This window comes from Chrysemys picta, chromosome 9, assembly GCF_011386835.1.
Source record: "Chrysemys picta bellii isolate R12L10 chromosome 9, ASM1138683v2, whole genome shotgun sequence".
In the NCBI taxonomy this organism is placed as follows: domain Eukaryota; kingdom Metazoa; phylum Chordata; order Testudines; family Emydidae; genus Chrysemys; species Chrysemys picta.
This window is the reverse complement of record NC_088799.1, coordinates 102862416-102880798: the sequence shown is the minus strand read 5'-3', so window position 1 is coordinate 102880798 and position 18383 is coordinate 102862416. Positions and strand designations below refer to the sequence as shown.

General features: G+C 38.8%; 1 protein-coding gene across 18 annotated transcripts in view; it reads right to left on the bottom strand.

Moving 5' to 3' along the window:
- LRCH2 (leucine rich repeats and calponin homology domain containing 2) overlaps positions 1–18383 on the bottom strand; it is a 110479-nt gene that overhangs the window by 67158 nt on the left and 24938 nt on the right. The window contains exon 1 of one of the 18 annotated variants that reach the window (XM_065556832.1): positions 17083–17451. The exons of 16 other annotated variants lie outside the window; for them this stretch is intronic. The gene's annotated coding sequence lies outside the window, so the exon portion shown is untranslated. Of the gene's footprint in view, positions 1–17082; positions 17452–18383 lie in introns of those variants that run through there. One more of the 18 variants, XM_065556833.1, reaches the window with a different exon arrangement.

Sequence of the window (18383 nt, the reverse complement as noted above, 5' to 3'; positions counted from 1 at the left end):
TCTTGGCAAGCATCTGGATTCAATTATTAGTCTTCCAGTTTCACAATGGCGCCTAATGTTTGTGTCACTCCTGATGACACCTGTCCGTCAGCTTTGATGAGGACAGAGTCACCAATAGGGGAGGCTGAGGGTGAAGAAAAAATTCTACTTATCTTGGATACTTAAAATATACAATGCTGCGAAAATATATACTGTATTTTAACCCTAAATTCCTGTTGTGTCATAATTTCAGTTTCCCACTTCCATCCTTCCAGTAAACCCAGGGTAGAATTATGGCTTACAAAACTGTTTTAATATTAACATTGTTTTATAAAGATGAATGTAAATTAATCACAGTTTAAAGCGTCATATTTTATTTGAATGAAATGTTACTACCGTTCTATGGGTGGTGGCAAGGGGTTTAATTAATTTAGGAGGTGGGATTGCCCGTACAGTTTGGGCTCCACCCATTTAGGGTTGGGAACCACAGTTGAAGATCTCTTTGCTTTTCCCCTGACAAGTGTGAATAGAGCCAAACCATGAGGCGTATGGTCGCCTATGTGGTAAGCCCACACTGGGACTAAGCAGCTAGCTCTATGATTTCACCTACACTGCTGTTGTTTGTGAACTTCTCCCACCATTCTTCTAGCACTGGTGACACTCGACCAGAACTAGTAATTGTGGGAGCACTAGTGTAAGCCAGCTGTTGGAGTTTTTATTACGGTTGGCTAACCCTCAGTCAGCACAAGGCAGGACCATGCAATATACCACTGAAAGCCAGTTCAACCATGCTAAAGTAAAAAGAGGCAGGGGTATTTCAAAGAAAGCCTCTGTGCAGACAAGACCAAAAGAGTTCATTCCAGTTTTCTCCAGATCATTCCATTGGATGGATAATTAAATATTTCCCCTAGCCTATTACTGATGCATCATAAAAACAAGCCAAATGTATCATTTAGAGATAGCAGGATCCTTTCCTCATGAACAGGTTTACATGGCGATGATTAATCTGTGCAGGACTAGAAAATATGGGACCCACAACAGATGCCTTGTTTTACCAGTCATACACCAGTATCTGAGTTACACATCTGAATATATTGAAATTGAATCATTAATGATCAAATTAAGTTAGCCAATAGCCAGAGAAGGAAGGAAACGTTGCCACTCAGATTTCCTACCTAGCACCTGCTCCTTTTTGCTCCCAATTTTGATACTCAATGGACTGGACAATTGTATTTAAATTTAATCTTAGAACAGTTTTTCATAAGTTTATCCAACACAAACATAGCCCCTTTCCCAGATAGAAGGGAAAAGTGGAAGAATGAAATCACAAACTAAAATAGTTTTTTTTGTTTGTTTTTGAGAAAAATAAACCTGAGCACTAAGACTTCTTGTCAGAGCAGGGGAAATTATGATGCTTGACTCTGTCTCAAGATGAACGGTAAGCCACAGAAGGCAAAGGGGAATAAAGCCCCAAGGCTCTGATATCTACCACCACTGGAGTGTGCACTAATTTACTCTTGGATACGAAAAAAATTTGATGCCATTTAAACATCTATTAATACTAAATTTTAGTTATGAAATAAAATAAAAATAAATAAATTAATGGAGATATTCTAGCTCCTAGAACTGGAAGGGGCCTTGAAAGGTCATCGAGTCCAGCCCCCTGCCTTCACTAGCAGGATCAAGTACTGATTTTGCCCCAGATCCCTAAGTGGCCCTCTCAAGGATTGAACTCACAACCCTGGGTTTAGCAGGCCAATGCTCAAACCACTGAGCTATCCCTCCCCCTTTTTATATCAGGGTAAAGATCCTTGGATTCCTATGACCAGATCAGTGGCCAAAGACAAAGTTAAAATGAAATTTAAATTTACTAAGCAATTGTTGTACCAGTGATGAGATTACAGACCCCACATAAATAATTCCAGGTGCCTGGCCTGAAAGTCAAAATACCAGGGATTTTATATAAACTTGTTTATATTTGTGATATTTTTCTCATTGAAACACAATGTAATTTCAGTGGAGAAGAGGTGGGGGAAAAGGATTCTTTTCTGTCAAAAGCACAAGAAAGAGTCTGGACAACTGGGATGTATTCCAAGAACTACCACAAACTTCTTGTGACACTTATGGTAAATCTGCAAAATGGAGATAGTTCTCCACTTCACTGGGATGTGAAGCTTAATTTATTAGTGTGTGTAAACAGCTTTGATATTTTTGGATGGATGGCACTATATTAAAGTCTAAAAAATATTAAAAAGCAAGAGAATCTTTTCAACAATAATTAGAAAATAAGTTTCTCTGTAACTTATTGCAGCTGCTTGATCAGTACCATTTAAAGTTAATGTTGGGAACAACTTAAAAAAATAGTCGATCAGTTAAAACCTACTCCTTCTACTCGACATACAAACTGTCTTCAGAGTTACAACCGCCTAATGATTTGCAATGAAGCTTTCACTGTATACAAAAATTTCACAATATTCCATTTAGCATAGAGTACAGGAGTAAGAGAAAGACACTTGTGACAACCAATGGAAAATGATTTAAAATATTTGATATATCAATCCCCAGATTCTTATTTAAAAAGAAAAAACAAAGATGTGCATCTGAAACAGAAAAAGACACACACACACAACCATGTACCAGATCGAAGCCCTGCCGAGAATTCCACAATCTCTAAGGAAAGGGGAATGTCCAATGAAAGCTCAGTTTTTAAGACGACTGTCTCTATGGGCTCAATTCTGCAAGGTGTTTAGCACACTAGCGTGATCCAGCAAAGCACTTAAGCACATGCATAGCTTTAACCATGCGAGCAGTCCACATGTCTTCCATGCTAGATAGCACCACACCATCCAAGATCAAGCCCTGTAAGAAGCTGTGATTCTTCTAAGTCAATGGTTCCCAAACTGGGGTTTGTGAACCCCTGGGGGTTCGTGAAATGTTACAGGGGGTTCTTGGGAAAAAATTCCCTAATGGCGGACGGCTGTCTCTAGGGACACCGGCACAGGGCCAGCAGCCCGGAGCCCCTGGACTTCCAAGAGCTAAGCACATCAAAGCAAGTATCTCTATCTCTGAGGAGATTTAAACTTCAAGACTCCTTATAAGAAATGGAAAGGGAGGTGGATATTTTTTTGCTGTTTCTAAAATTAAACACGCAGCTAGTATTGTTTTTAAAATATTATGAAGAACAAGTTTAAGCTTTGTTGTAACATGCGTTGTATGCCTGGCCTGCTCAAGACCTGAACGCTTGTGTAGGAGGAACTCTGAGATGGCTTCTTAAATCCCTTCCTGCTGTTTCACATCTGATACTCCTGGATGAAATATAGAAGCCTTGTCTTATAACCAGGGCTGGTGCTTCCATTTAGGCGACCTCGGCAGTCACCTAGGGCACCAGGATTTGGGGGGGGGGGGGGGGGACGGCATTTTGCCACCCTTGGCGGCAATTCGGCGGTGGGGGGTCCTTCCGTGCTTCGGGACTCGCCGCCGAAGTGCCCCGAAGACTGGGAGCGCGGAAGGAGCCCCCCGCCGCAAAACTGCCGACGACGACCGGGTGTGTGGAAGGACCCCCGCCTAGGGCGCCAAAAACCCTGGCGCCGCTCCTGCTTATAACAGGCTTATTCAAAGTGATACAAGCTACAAAAGTGAGATCTTGGAAGAGTGTTGCCATTTTCATAATGTAATAAAAATACTCTAATGATAAATAATAATAATAAAAAATAGTGTGTAATAAGCATGTCATAAAAACAAATTTTATATTTCCAAGATCACTGCTTTTCTAATTTATACTCAGGTAAAGGAGAAAATCCCTGGAAATATTCATTTTTAGGAGGGGGTTCGCGAGACTTGAAATTTTAGTGAAAAGGGTTCACAGGTTGTTAAAGTTTGGGAACCACTGTTCTAAGTAGAGGGATGAAGAATTAAAACAAAAATGAGAATCCTCTCTCTCATAGCTCAGCATCCAATCATTGCAGACTAAAGCTTCCTCGGCAGGGTTATCCAGGACTTTTTCTAAGCTTTTATTCCATTATTTCGGCTGTTGTAAAAGAGGTACAAATACCTACATAACCCTTGCCAGATATCCAGAGACTCCCACTGTCAGTTATTTTCCCCCTATTATTATGCCCTGTAAAAAGAAAAGAGGATAAATCTCAGAAGTGCTGGTCACTAGAGCAATAGGGGACGGGGGTGGAGGGGACACCTTCATCAATAGCAACGTGTAGTTTGTGTCTAACGTCATTCTTTAGTATGATTAGCAATAATAATAGAAAGAGAGCCGTGCCCATACCACTCAGAAAAGTGCCAAGTTTCTAAAGAATTTAAAGTGCTATTAACACATCTTTTAGGCCTCTGAACAACATTTCTTTAGAAACTGACTGACTGTGTTATACTCTGTAATAGTAAACCAGGGAAATAAACACAGTCTACTCCAAACCAGGATAGTTGTTTCTGCAGAAGAGATCCATTTCTGCTGCTCATTCCCAAACTGAAGCCGTAATCATCTTTTTGTGACGTCAATCATTTCCACAGTAACCAACTTCAGTGTCAGAGGATATGATTTCAATTTGGAAAGAGGAAGTAGATCTTTTCTTGTCACTGAGGAATAGAGGCCCCAGTTTTTATGCAATTGTCTTTTTTAAAAGGAATGACGTAAGTAAATTGTGAATAATACCATCATTCTCCAAGGGAAAAAATGTGGTTGATGAGAGGTCAGCAGACATTTAAAGACAAGACTCAATCTATTGTCCTTAAACTGAATCAGTCCATAAGTCATATACAGATATAGAAACTTCTATAAGTATGCATTTAGAATAGCAAGACATGTCCATGGTACATCTGCCTTAAGAAGAATCATTAGAGGTCTTTATGAATTTATATTGTAGCATTAATCAAACAAGTATTTATAAAACCAATACAGAAGATTAGTGGTAAAAAACAGTTCAATGACTTTAGCTAAAAGTAGTTCACAGATTAGTCTGTCATTAGCTTACCAAAATGGAAATAAACTCCATCCCATTACACAATTTTTTTTAAAAGTACTTTACAGCCGCATCAGGATCTATTACAAGAAAGAAGTATAGAGTAGAGAGAAGCTAGTAAGTGAAAGAAGGTTTTAAAATAACAAAAGACAACACATGATATGTTGCTACTTTAAAACTGTATTCTGAGGCCTTGGCTACACTCGCGGATTCACAGCGCTGTCTCGACAGTGCTGTGAAGCGCGAGCGTAGTTGCGCCGCCAGCGCTGCGAGAGCCCTCTCGCAGCGCTGCAAGCTATTCCCCTCGGAAAGGTGGAGTACTCCACCTCTCCAAGGGGAATAGCTTGCAGTGCTGTGAGCGAGCGTGCAGCACTGCAGGCGCTGATTACACTGGCGCTTTACAGCGCTGCACTCGCTGCGCTCGGGGTGTGTGTGTGTGTTTTTTCACACCCCTGAGCACAGCGAGTGCAGCATTGTGAATTGGCAGTGTAGCCAAGGCCTAAGGGGAGCTGGCAAAGACTCCTGTATTCAGGCCTTGGCTACACTTGCAAGTTACAGTGCTGTAAAGCCTCCCCCAGCGCTGTAACTCACTCCCCGTCCACACTGGCAGGGCACTTGCAGCGCTGTATCTCCCTGGGTACACTGCTGCAGGTACTCCACATCTCCGAGAGGAATAACAGCTGCAGCGGAGTGGCTAGGACTCACTGGTGTGAGTGTAAACGCTTGCAGTGCTGTACTAATCATCTTGTCAAGTGGCCAATCCTCACAGGCCAAAGTCAGAACTAACTAACATGACATTTACTGCTCTTATAAGGGTAGTGAACAATGCATGTTCTATTCTTTTCTCCTCCCCTTTGTCTGTCTTGTCTATTTGGATTGGAAGATCTTTGGGGCATGAACTGTCTTACGCTTGTGTTTGTACAGTGCCTAGCACAATGAATCCCATTCGACACCTAACCACCACCATAACATGATAAAATAGCAGCAACAACCAACAATTCTAGAATAAGATAATTATATCAACAGACTTGCCAATTTAGTTCTTAGTAATACACTTTTAAAAACTGAACATTTGGCTCCAGGTTCAAGTAAGATTATTAGCTTTAAATTAATGTCATCATCCCCACCAATATGAGTCTGGCTGATCGGCAGGTACAAAAAACCCATCTAAGGAATAACATGATTTCACAGAATACAATTAATCCTCATAACCAACGGCAAGACATGAGCTAGCTAATGACACTTATTTCTTGAAGGTGCACAGGTATTTCAGAAGCTGTTTTTTCATTAAATGTGAAATAAGTACAATGAATATTTAAAGGTAGTTAAGGATGTTTTAGTTACTCACTGCTTCTCTATTTATACCTACTGTAGAGCCATCAACATCATAGCTTATTTAATCACTAAATGCACAGCAGGTAGCCCAAACATCAACTACTGTATTTGCAGCTGTATTCTTCCTTTCTCATCCATTCAACCCCACACAACAACCAGATATACAAAGGTTATCACAAACTAAGATCATCAGGTTTTACTGGATAGGATGCTTAAATTTTCATCTATTCCAGGGGTAGGCAACCTGCGGCACGCGTGCCAAAGGTGGTCCACGAGCTGATTTTCAGTGGCACTCAACACTGCCCAGGTCTGAGGGACTCTGCATTTTAATTTAATTTTAAATGAAGCATCTTAAAACATTTTTAAAACCTTATTTACTTTACATACAATAGTTTAGTTATATATTATAGACTTATAGAAAGAGACCACCAAAAACGTTAAACTGTATTACTGGCACGTGAAACCTTAGATTAGAATGAATAAATGAAGATTTGGCACACCATTTCTGAAAGGTTGCCGACCCTTGATCTATTCCTTTATTTCAAGATTTGAGAAAGCTGTGTGGTCTAGTGGAAAGACCACTGGACTGAGACCCAGGAGACCAGGGTTCTATTGCTGGCTTACCCAAGGTTGCCTAGCAGGCCAGTGGCTAAGTCACTTCGCCTCTCTATGCCCCAGTTTATCCATCTGTAAAATGAGGATAATGTTACTGCTCTCCTTTGAGATACTCATGAAAAGCACTATATAAGCTATTATATAAAATATATACACTCACATGCGTCTGATGAAGTGGGTATTCACCCACGAAAGCTTATGCTCCAATACTTCTGTTAGTCTATAAGGTGCCACAGGACTCTGTCGCTTAATATATATACTCATACTCCCTGACTAAACTGACATTGTTCCAGTAACACTACATTACGTAAAAATAGTTTTAAAGCGAGTGCAAAACTATTTAAAGTACAACAGCCTGTACAGTGCATTCTAACAATCCAAAATTTTCAAATATTTCACCATGCCAAAACAACTGAACTGCAAGTTCAAATTGTGCCCCCACCCCTCCACTTCAGAAACAGGGTCGACAGGACTGAAAAACCAGGGGCCAAATCCAATCAATAGTGCTCTACAAACATACCACATAACCATGCAGCTGTTTTACATATGACTGCAATAGAAACAATAACTCTACCTCAGATTGAATGAGCCGTGACACAGCTTTTAAGGTCATCACAATTGCCTGAGGAACTGCAGTTAAATGATACAAAGCCAAGTGGAATTTAAGAGTTAATCCTCTCCAAGGAGACCTGTGAGGGCCTTTTGACATCAAGTATATGGGAAAAGGCCTTCTCAAGATGGGTATGCAGTTATGGGGAAAACTGTTGCCAAAGCAAAATACTCTTATTAAGGCAGAACTCAGATGAGTACACTGCACCACTTGATCCTTACAGCATGTGGTATAAAGTTGATCAGATATTAGTGCCTGAATTTCAGTTACTCTATGAAATTATGTCACACCATCAAGGAAAATATTCTTCCAGATAAGGAATTTGATGTCAGAGGTACTGAGTGGCTAAGATGAGCCACCATTTTCTTTGTCAAGACCACACCGATATTCCTCAACATGGGGAGCTTCCTAAGTTCACAGTGTCAGGTCCTGAATAAACCAGACACATTGGTCAACCTTCTATTCATTCATAACAACTAGAAATATCTGCCATATAGCCCCAGATGAAGCTAATCTAAGTGAGATGAAAGCAGTTAAGCAATGTGTACGGCAGGCAAAACGTTCCACATGGGCCTACAGCATAAGCCTTTTCAACTAAAGGCTGTAAACCCTTGTTTTCTGGTAGGCTGCTTCCAAGAGGCCAGGAAGCGTTTAAAGACTTGCTCAAATGCACAATGCCTACAGAGCGCTAACTTCTCTGAAGCCAGGCTGTCCAATAACTTCATCTCACAGTAAATTTTCCTTTCAGTTTGATATTTACGGATGCTAAATTATTTCCACTACCTCCATCGACTGTTTTCAAAAATTTAAACGTAAGTGCTAATTTTGAAACTGGAAACCATGTAACTAATGTGAACAGGACTTCATTCTTAGTGTCGCCAAAAAACAGCTTTGCCGCTCTTTAGATGAATACATTTAAACAGAACACTATCCAAAATTAGATTGAAAAAAATAATAAAAAGGTAATTTGACAGGTACCATCTGGAAAAACTAGTTATACGTGAAAGGCCTTTAAAATTCATTGTTTACAGGCTCCCTAAATAAATCATTTGTTCTAAAAGAACAAAAGATGCTGTCAGTTCATAAAATACCTTGTAGTATGTAAATTACTAACTGGCACATTTGTGCCGAATTAAAATATACAGGGTATGATTACTACACTAATACATGTAAAACAGAATCTGAAAAGCATCAGCTGGTGGGGCTTTGATAGTATTTTTTTAAAAATGATTCAGTGATATCACTTTGACTTGCCCTGATAGTCTCAAGTATTTGAAAATTTTTTTTAATAAGGCTTGAATATTGAATTGAGATTTGTTGAAATAGGCCACTGAAGCAAAATCCTAAGGAATCAGTGCAACTAGCAGGTGAGAAGAAGCAACTTTTACTCTTACCTGTGCAATCTGGAGGCTATTCAAACACTTCTAGAATTAAGCAACAGAGGGTCCTGTGGCACCTTTAAGACTAACAGAAGTATTGGGAGCATAAGCTTTCATGGGTAAGAACCTCACTTCTTCAGATGCAAGTCTTGCATCTGAAGAAGTGAGGTTCTTACCTACGAAAGCTTATGCTCCCAATACTTCTGTTAGTCTTAAAAGGTGCCACAGGACCCCCGTTGCTTTTTGCAGATTCAATCTGTTCATGTTGAGTTATTTATCAGGCATTGTAATAAAGGAAGATTTGAAGAATACATTTTATTTCTAGTCTTCTACAGAAGACCGTTAATGAAAGACTGACATTGCATTTTCACCTTTATCCAACCAAACTGGCTTTTTTCAGGAAATGTCTATCTTCAATCATAAAACAGGAAAGAAAGAAAATAAGAACTGTTCAACTGCCAATTCATAGAAACTTTACTACTGAGACAAATGTCTAATGCTCTGCCCACATTAAATTTTACAAATTCCAGAGAATAAAAGATTTCACTGGTGAAATTTTAACTTTACTAATGAAGAGACAGGATTATAGGAAGAAAGGTCTCATAGCTACAGTAATATTGCACAACTACGTGAGATAATTTACATGAGATGTCAACTTAGGTTAGACTTTCTTCTGGAACTAAATGCTTTTGAGTTTGTTAATGGTGCCTTCTTCAGTTATTTCTTAAATAAAAACAACCTATATAAGTTCTGTTGATATTAAAACATATTAATGTTAGTCAAAGTACATTTAATATGAGGAGGCTTTAAAATTTTACCAATCACTCATTTTGCACAGGTAAGTGACTTCAACTGTGATCTCATTGGGCAATGCTTTTAGACAAAGACCAAGCCCCAGATGCCAGGAAGAGTAGGTGCTATCTTTTGGAAAAGCATCTGCTAAGGTCTCAAATTTGAACCCCTTTTTCCCCCAAACACGTCATTTGGCTGCTAGAAGGGAAGACTGACCACTTTCTCTCACCAACCCCAGAGTCTCAGGGCTGCTGTAAGTGAGGTGATGGCCTATGCAGTTCTATCTCCCTCTAGCTGTCTTGGGGCAAGTGCTGGAATTACTCCACTCATCTTTGTCCCAAACAGCAGCAGAAAACACTAGCATGACTCTAGTCAATTTCATTAATGGTCACAGTTCTGAACAGTAATGGAAAAACTGTACAAAGTTGTTAAATTTCATTCTATTGCTGCTTAAAAAAAAAAAAAAAAAACCCTGCAGAGACCGTGGAGCTTTTTAGAAGCTGCGGGAGACACTTCTGCATTTGTTCATATTTGGAAGGTTTCTTCCACAACTTTAAGGACAAAGAATACTTTGGTAAGGAAAGAGAGTTTACACTTGACAGAATTTGTTGTAGGTCCTCATATTTGCCACTGCAAGCTGCCTAGTCACTAGTAGCAAGTGGATTTTTCAAGCGCTGATTCAATGCATTGGTAATATACAGAGAAAAAATATCCAACTTTTCTAGTAGCGTTCAGAAGTAGCTTCCCTTCCACTTCTAGTTATCCGTTTGGGAGGCAAGAGCTCTTTTCAGATTTTCTTTTGCTCAATTTTAATGAGGGGTACTGGGTACATCTGATTTTTCAGACATTAGGCCCATCTTTTATTCAGTTTAAGTTTCTACAGTATCCCAGTTACTATAGCCAAGAATGTGTGTTTTCTGATAAATGTTTAAATCAAGAATTTATCAAAACAGGTTCATAATAATCTTACTTTCACGTTTCAATCTTTCATAAATTTAACTTAGTTCATCTTTGTTTTGACTTAATTCAACATTGCATTAAAAAATTAAAAGTGTACTCTCTCATTTTTCCAGACTTCAAATTTTGTACTAGCAGGCTGTTCCTGGTGCTGCTTGGAATGGTGAGCTTCAGAAAACAGACTAATTTGTCTGTTGTATTTTAAAAGACCTAGTTTTATTTCTGTAATTATTTTATATTAACATGAATTATGCTAATATGATTTTAAGCACAATCAGAACCACACAGTCATCTGGGCCTACCCATGCTTTAAGAAGATTTGGTAGCAGAGTATAAACGAAAATCCAAAATTTTCAACTATCTTTTTATGGTGCGTAACCTGAAAAACCTTTGTTTGATCAGAAGGCTTCAGTGATCTGAAGCTTAGATCTGATGAGCAAGTGTTATGCTGGACTCGGAGATGCTCACTGCTTTCATAAAATAACTGAAATGAAAAGGTATCTTTCTGAAATCCATAGTGCTTACATTCGGCAGATCTTCAATAGTCAGGCCAGACTGTAAAATCATGGGGGAAGGAATCAAATCTTTGTACATCTTCGTACAGCATCCAGGACAATGGGTGTTCTGAATTACTAGCTAGGAAAAAGGCTAGTACATCTGTTAAATCATCCTTGGGTGTATTTTATAAAGTGCAGTATCTGCCTAAATTGAGAGCCAGCTATGAAAGTTGGCTGAATTAAAATACAAAAAGACAAGTAAACCACAGAAAGCTCAAAAAGTAGAGTATTATGACATTTCTTCAGAGAACATCCAAGCAGACTGAAATTTCAGAATAAGTTTTTCCTTAACTCAGAAATCCATACTAGCATACCAGACAGACTCCCAAAGGGATGGTGGGGAGGGAAGGATCCCGTCAAGATTTTAAAACTTGTTTTTGCATTATCCTCTGCCTCCAAACAACTACATAAATATTTTTTCATACAGTAACATTATTGAGAATGACACTGCATTGATCCTTTTATCTGAGCCCAAATACACAGAATATAGTCACTGCAAAGCTGTTTTCCATTGTGCTTGGGTGTGTTTTTCTGTATCCGACTGCTTAGATACTGTAGTGATAGGCACTTTGGAAAAGTCGGAGATTCTTTGGTCTCAGTTTTGATGTTCTATGAGAAAAAACGGATGTAAGGCAACACCTATTGGCCACTCAGTGCAGGCACAAGTCTGCTGAAAGGGGAGCTTCATTTGCCAGTACACAGCCTTCGGGATCAGAGTTCAGAACCAATAATACTGTGATTTGTTTTCTGTTAAGTGTTCTATTTGAGAGTATTTGAAATGCTTTTTATCTAAGGATACATATAACTTTTACGAAATGGAATTGAATGTAACAGAAGTACAGTTTGCTTTCTCTACCCTCTTTTAGTATTCAGTTTATGTTAGTTCAATATTGCTTTTAAAATGGAATAAAATGACCTGGAACAGAAACAAACATGCTTTGGGAAGAAAAAAATAATTATATTAATTCTCTGTAACAGTAGGTAGGAGAGCTGGACTGCGAAATTTCGTGCTATTGTCCACAAATAGGAAGAAGTTGTATAATGAGAACACTTTATGAACACAAAGTAGATGGTTGTTGTAGGGCTGTGCATAAGCACTTCACATAAAGGGTTTCTGCTTTGTTTTTAAAAGAAATGTCAGTCCGTCAGCACTGATTCAGATATGAATAAAGGGGTAATTAGAATGAAGCTAAAGCACATTAAATTCCAAATTTGTCATTGCAATGCAATCTACTGTAGTTACACTTAGTATTTTTGCTTGTTAGCCTACACAGAATAGTTCCCAAACAAAGAAAAACTTTCAAACTCACAGAAAAAATTTTCATGACACCTTAGTAAATCAGTTTGATCCGTCCAATTAAAAAGAACACAGGAGACAGTTTTACAAGTGCCTAAGCAACAAAGGAGTAGAAGTCCAGCCAGTCAACCAAAATTACATTATCTTAACTTTTTCTTCATTCCATGTACTAATATAAGAATAACATTCCTGATTAATAAAATTTAAAGCTTATCAAAGAAAAATAGTTTTTCTATTCAGTTTGCACATATGACAGCAGTTCATGTAGAGCAATTTTCACTTGTGTTACTGATCAGTTTCAGTTCCTTGTCTCAATCATCATATCGATATTACTCCTAAGCTTCCTCTATGGGGAAGTTCACTTGCACATACTTCCCCCGGGCCCTGTAAGTGTGTGTTTAACTAGTATTTCGGCAGAAGTGAAGCTGCTGAAATTACAGCATTTATCTGGATATGTAACTTTATTGGGGGGGGGGGGGGAGAAGGGAGGGAAATCTTTAATTCACAAATCTGTACATTTAAAATAAGATGATTCTGTATGCCCTACAAGAATCAGAGAAAACTGATGCATGTCTCTCCCAAATGCCTGTGAATGAGCAAGGAAGAAAGAAGGGTGACTAGGAGGATACGTCTCTTCCCTCCCCCACTACACAACTTCTGCATGGACTCAGAGGAAGAGTCGAGAAAATGGACAGTTGGGTACTCCCCTGTAGAACTCCTGCCTGCAGTGAGGGAACTGGAAAGAAAAAACTAAGATGAATTGGAGAAAGGGGGAATTCCTAAGTTTATGTTCAGTCAGGCCGTGGTGACATGCACAACAGAGACACACTCTGCTCCTGCATATATTCACCAGTAGCCGCTGAGAGGCATGAGTGTTTCCCTGTCATATGTGCTGGTAACAAAGCAGCAGGAGAGAGAGAGAGAGACAAAGGAAACCTCCAAAACAAATTAGAAAACAGAACTTGGAGATTGGGGGGGGGGGGAACAGAGGGGGAGTGAGGCAATATAGTATCTAACATTGCTTTTGTTAAGTTTTGAGCTCTGACAATATCATTTTAAGGTTAAAACTAAATAAACACAATAGTTAAATAATATTGGGGATGGGTGCCAAGAAAGAAGAGAGCTCTACATCCTTCCTAAATTTTGCCCGAGTTAAGAAAACAATTAAAATTTAACCTATTTTAGTGTTATGACAAATAAAGTTGAGACTTTGCCTCACATAGTTAACACAGCACTAACCAAATTTATACAAGACTTTTCAGGTAGGCACATAAGTTAAACAACACTTAACATAGTCAAGAACTAAGTATGAGATTTTCAAAGGCACAGGTGAGCAGTAAGTTCCCAAAGCCTAATGATGGTCAGTGGAAGTTGGGTGTCTAATTTCTCTGAATATCCAAAGTCCCTGGCTTTGGCTGCTACTTCAGCTGCTTCCACAAGCTGAAGTCTCAGCCTGGTTCCTCCTGCAGTTTCCCCCTCCCCACCAAGGCCGGAGGCACCACTTAGGTTCTACTTTCCCCAAAGCGCTGGGGAGAAAATCTCCCCTGAACCGGTCTGGGTACAAGGGGGTAATCCAGTCATATTGTAAAACTGCCACAGTCAGATTTGGAGGCCTGTACACACTGTTGTGCTAAATATTAGAACGCTGACAAGAACACGTCACTTAACAATATTTTATTACAGTGTTCACTGAAATTTCTTCCTGCTTTGAACCTCCACCTAATATTGGTCCTATTAGAGAAAAATTTAAACTTTTGTTTAAATGTGCTAATGCATTAGGACAGGCTTTGTAGCAGAAGTAATTAGGTGTTATAATCATCAAAATTATTTTGTCTTCCAATGTCCACTGCCATTATTTCTACACACACACACACACACACACACACACCAGTATTTCTGAACCAGTTATTCACATGTTTAATCCTCCAATTCTCTTCAGTCATTCACACCTGTTTCTCTGACATGTGCCTTCAATGAGAGTGAAACATACACAGCAGAACATGGGCTTCCGCCTCCTAAAAATCAATCTGCACTAAGATATTTAAATAAAGGTGTGTGGAGTGTTGGGTTCCAGCTATTTCAATATGCAACTTCATTTTAAGCAACTGCACTGGGCTGGTGATGAGATATCAACACTGACTTTGTTCGAAAAAAGATCTGATTCTTAATTGGGATCTGCTAGTGTGGACCTCTCCTCCCAAAGTCCCATTACAAACTCCAACATGGCAGGCACTGTCCAAAACAAACAAGTTTTCTACATCAAACAGAGATAAAAAATAATAAAAAAAAATTAGAGATTTGGAATTATCAGTATCATACTGGGTGATCAGCTGGATCACCCCGGGTTAAAGGGAGCAATTAAGGAAAGTAAGGACATTGCTGAGAAGCTACATGACTTCTTCGCGTCAGTCTTCAAAGGATGTTGAGGAGATACCTACCCCAGACCTGTAATTTTCTAGTAATAGAGGTGAGGTACTATCAAAGACTGCAGTGTCAGAAGATGATGTACTGAAGCAATCTGATCATTTAAAAAGCAACAAGTCACCAGGCCCAGCATGAATCCAAAAGTATGAAGTGACTGAATGGCTAAGAAAAATATGTAACCTCTAACCAAGAGCAGCTACTGTTCCAAAGGACTGGAAAGTAGCAGACGATGTACCTATATTTTAAAAAAGGATAGAGGTGAATCATGGAATTACAGACCAGTAAGTCTTACATCTATATATGGAACAACTGAAAAAATAAACTTAAAACACCTGGAAGATCATGGTCTAACCAGCACAGCTTCTGCCAAGGGAAATAGTATCTCACTAATCTCTTGGAATTCTTTGAGTGTGTCAATAAATTTATGGATAAAAAGAACTGGTTGACAATTTACTCAGGCTTTCAAAAGGCATTTGACAAAATTCTTCACAAGCAGCTAAGTCCTCATGGATCAAAGAGTCAAAGTAAAGACAACAGAATGGTCAGTTTTCATCAAGGCGTAAGGTTAGCAGCAGGGGCCTCCAGGTTCTCACCTAGGTCTTACGATGTTGTATATATATTAACTATCTGAAATAGGAGTGAGTAATGAGGTAGCAAAATTTGCATTTGACAGCGTTCTTTAGCTGTCAGAACCAGAAAGGATTGCAAAGAATTTGGAGAGACCTAAACAAGCTAGGTGTATGGGCAACATGATGGCAAATTAAATTCAGTGTTGACAAATGTAAAGTAATGCACACTGTAGGCAAAAATTTAAACTACTTATACACCATCCTGGGTTCTACATTGGTTGTAACCATTCAGTAAAGAGACCTAGGCATCACTATGGACAGCTCAATGAAGACCACTGCTCATTATGCAGCTGCAGTTAAAACAGCTAGCAGGATGGTAGGCTGCATAAGCAACAGAAAGCTGACTAATACAGAAAAAAATTATTATGCTTTTCTATAAATCAGGGTTGCAGCCTAATTTGGAATACTCTGAGCAGTACTGATCAGCCCATCTCAAGACGGATATTGCAGAAAGATAACAAGAATGATCAAAGACATGGACAAATTCTTCTATGAAGAAAGGTTGTTTACTTTAGAAAAAAATACATAAAGGACATGATAAAAGTATATAAAATAATCAAAGCTACAGAAGATAGACATCTCTTCTTTCCATCTAGCAACACAAGAACAAGGGGCACACTTTCAATGAAATTAAAAAAGTGTGGAAATTCAAAACCAAGGAAAGGCAATACTTTTTCACATGTGCAATAAAACTGTGGATCTCTCTGACAGATGAAGTCATTGAAGCCATGAACTTAGCAAGATTCAAAGAGGGACTAGAAATGTATATGGACAACAAGAATATCCAGAGTTGTCATAATTATAACAAAAATTTTGGAAGGGATATTAAACCTTATTCTTTAGGACTTAAGACAATTTCCAACTATTAGAAAGCAAGGCAATATCTAATATGGGTGCCAGATTAACCCACATTTGCAGGGTTCTACACCTTCCTGTGAAGCAGCTGTTACTGGCCACTGACAGACAGCATACTGGACTATCTCTAGAGTCTGATCCAGGATAGCAATACCTTTATTCCCATCTGCAAGTTACTGCTAAAGAAGTTTTTAGTATATATTTTAAGTTATCTACACATGCATTAATTCTGAAAACATGAGGTAAAGAGATTCTGTTCTAGGATAATAGGAAATGAATATGGACAAAACACTGGAATTTGTTTCATGTTTCCAATAGGGTACATTTATAATATTTAACTGTGGAAATTTGGGGAATTTTATAAAATGAGCTTTTTAAAGCGTACTAGTAAAATGCCATCTTGGAATGCTGTTCTAAAAAAACTGATAGTCCATTTGGTAGGGCAAGTCAAGGAAATATAAATTTTAAGTTAGGTAAAAGGAATAGATCAGAACTAAATATTTTGTCTCTAGGTCACTGGTACAAACACAGGCTACATCTAAGAGAAGCCTAGTTGAAGGTTTCAGTCCAATTCCTAAAGGACGGAGGTCCATATCACTCCAAGAAGCATTGCAGTTGGCAACCTCAGTGGCCATCTTTTAGATAAGCCCAGGATTGACTGGATAGAATGAATGAGTAATTACCTCAGAGTAGTCCCCAAAATAGGGGTAGGAGACACACTGGCAGGCAGGCATTGTAGAGAAGCTTCCATTCCTGTTTATGTTGTAACTATTCTTCTTTTTTCAGAACTTTTAGTCCGGCACCTTTCATGAGCAAGAAATGCACCAACATAATATGCTTCAGCTTTGTAAGGTTAATTTACGTGTATTAAGATCTGCAGATTCTTACTGAAGACACAGATGTTCTTCAGTTTGCAATCACATTCTCTACTTCAGATGCACCTCACTCAATTTCTACAATAAAATCGAGACTCAACAAATTACGGAACAGTTTCTGGTTCTAAAGTAACAGATTCTTTGAGTTCTTAGTATCTGGCAGCCAGTCAGTTACCTGCCACCATTCTTATCAATGTCAATACCATCAAAAAAAAAAAAAAAAAAAAACCAAACAAACCACACTTCTATTTCATTCAAGAAGGTACAATTTGGTTAGATGACTATGATGTAAATCATCAAACTAACATCCCCACAACAACTCTCTTTGGGTGTAAACGTATCTGCATTATGTGAGAGAACGTCAATTGATCCATCTAAAAGGGGCCAGATAAACATGAAATATCTGGGTCAAATAATGTCAGGAGCATCAGACAATGATACACCCTTCAAAATTAGGTATGCTTGTTGATGTCTCTGTTGAGACTGTCAACGAATCAAAAGATAGGATGTTTCAGCCTCACTGTCACATCGGAGGACCACCTCTCCATATCAGACACACTTTTGAGGCAGGCACACTACAAAGCCCATCGTTTACCTCTCTCTTTGTTAAGGCTGTGGAGGAGGGTAGCAGCTGAGGTGAATAAACTTGTGGTTAGTCCTCTGTCTACAGGACGGGCATCCATAGTACTGGATAGGTGCTTATAGGCATATTTTTAATACCTGAAGAAAAAATAAATTAGGGCTGAAGTTTGGTGCGGCAATGTCCGGATACTTGCAAATCTGCTTCCTATGTGGTCCCTGTTCTGTGTATAGAGAACGTTAGTTTCAAGGGTAGTCAACATGGCACCTTTCACAAGCATCAAATTCACATGATTTTTTAAAATGACTAAGATCACAAAAGTTAAAAAGCAAAAACGTAAGAGACACTGCCTGTGTGTCAATCTGCTAGTAGATTTTAAAAAAAGAAAAAAGAAAGAAAAAAACTCATTTCTTGGCCAAATCAAGAAGTCAGTGATGTAATAGACCTGTATGCTTAATTCCCATCTGACTTAACAGTGCCCACACAATGAGAGGATGTGGGCCTCAAGACTGTAGTTAGTTTGGTCTCA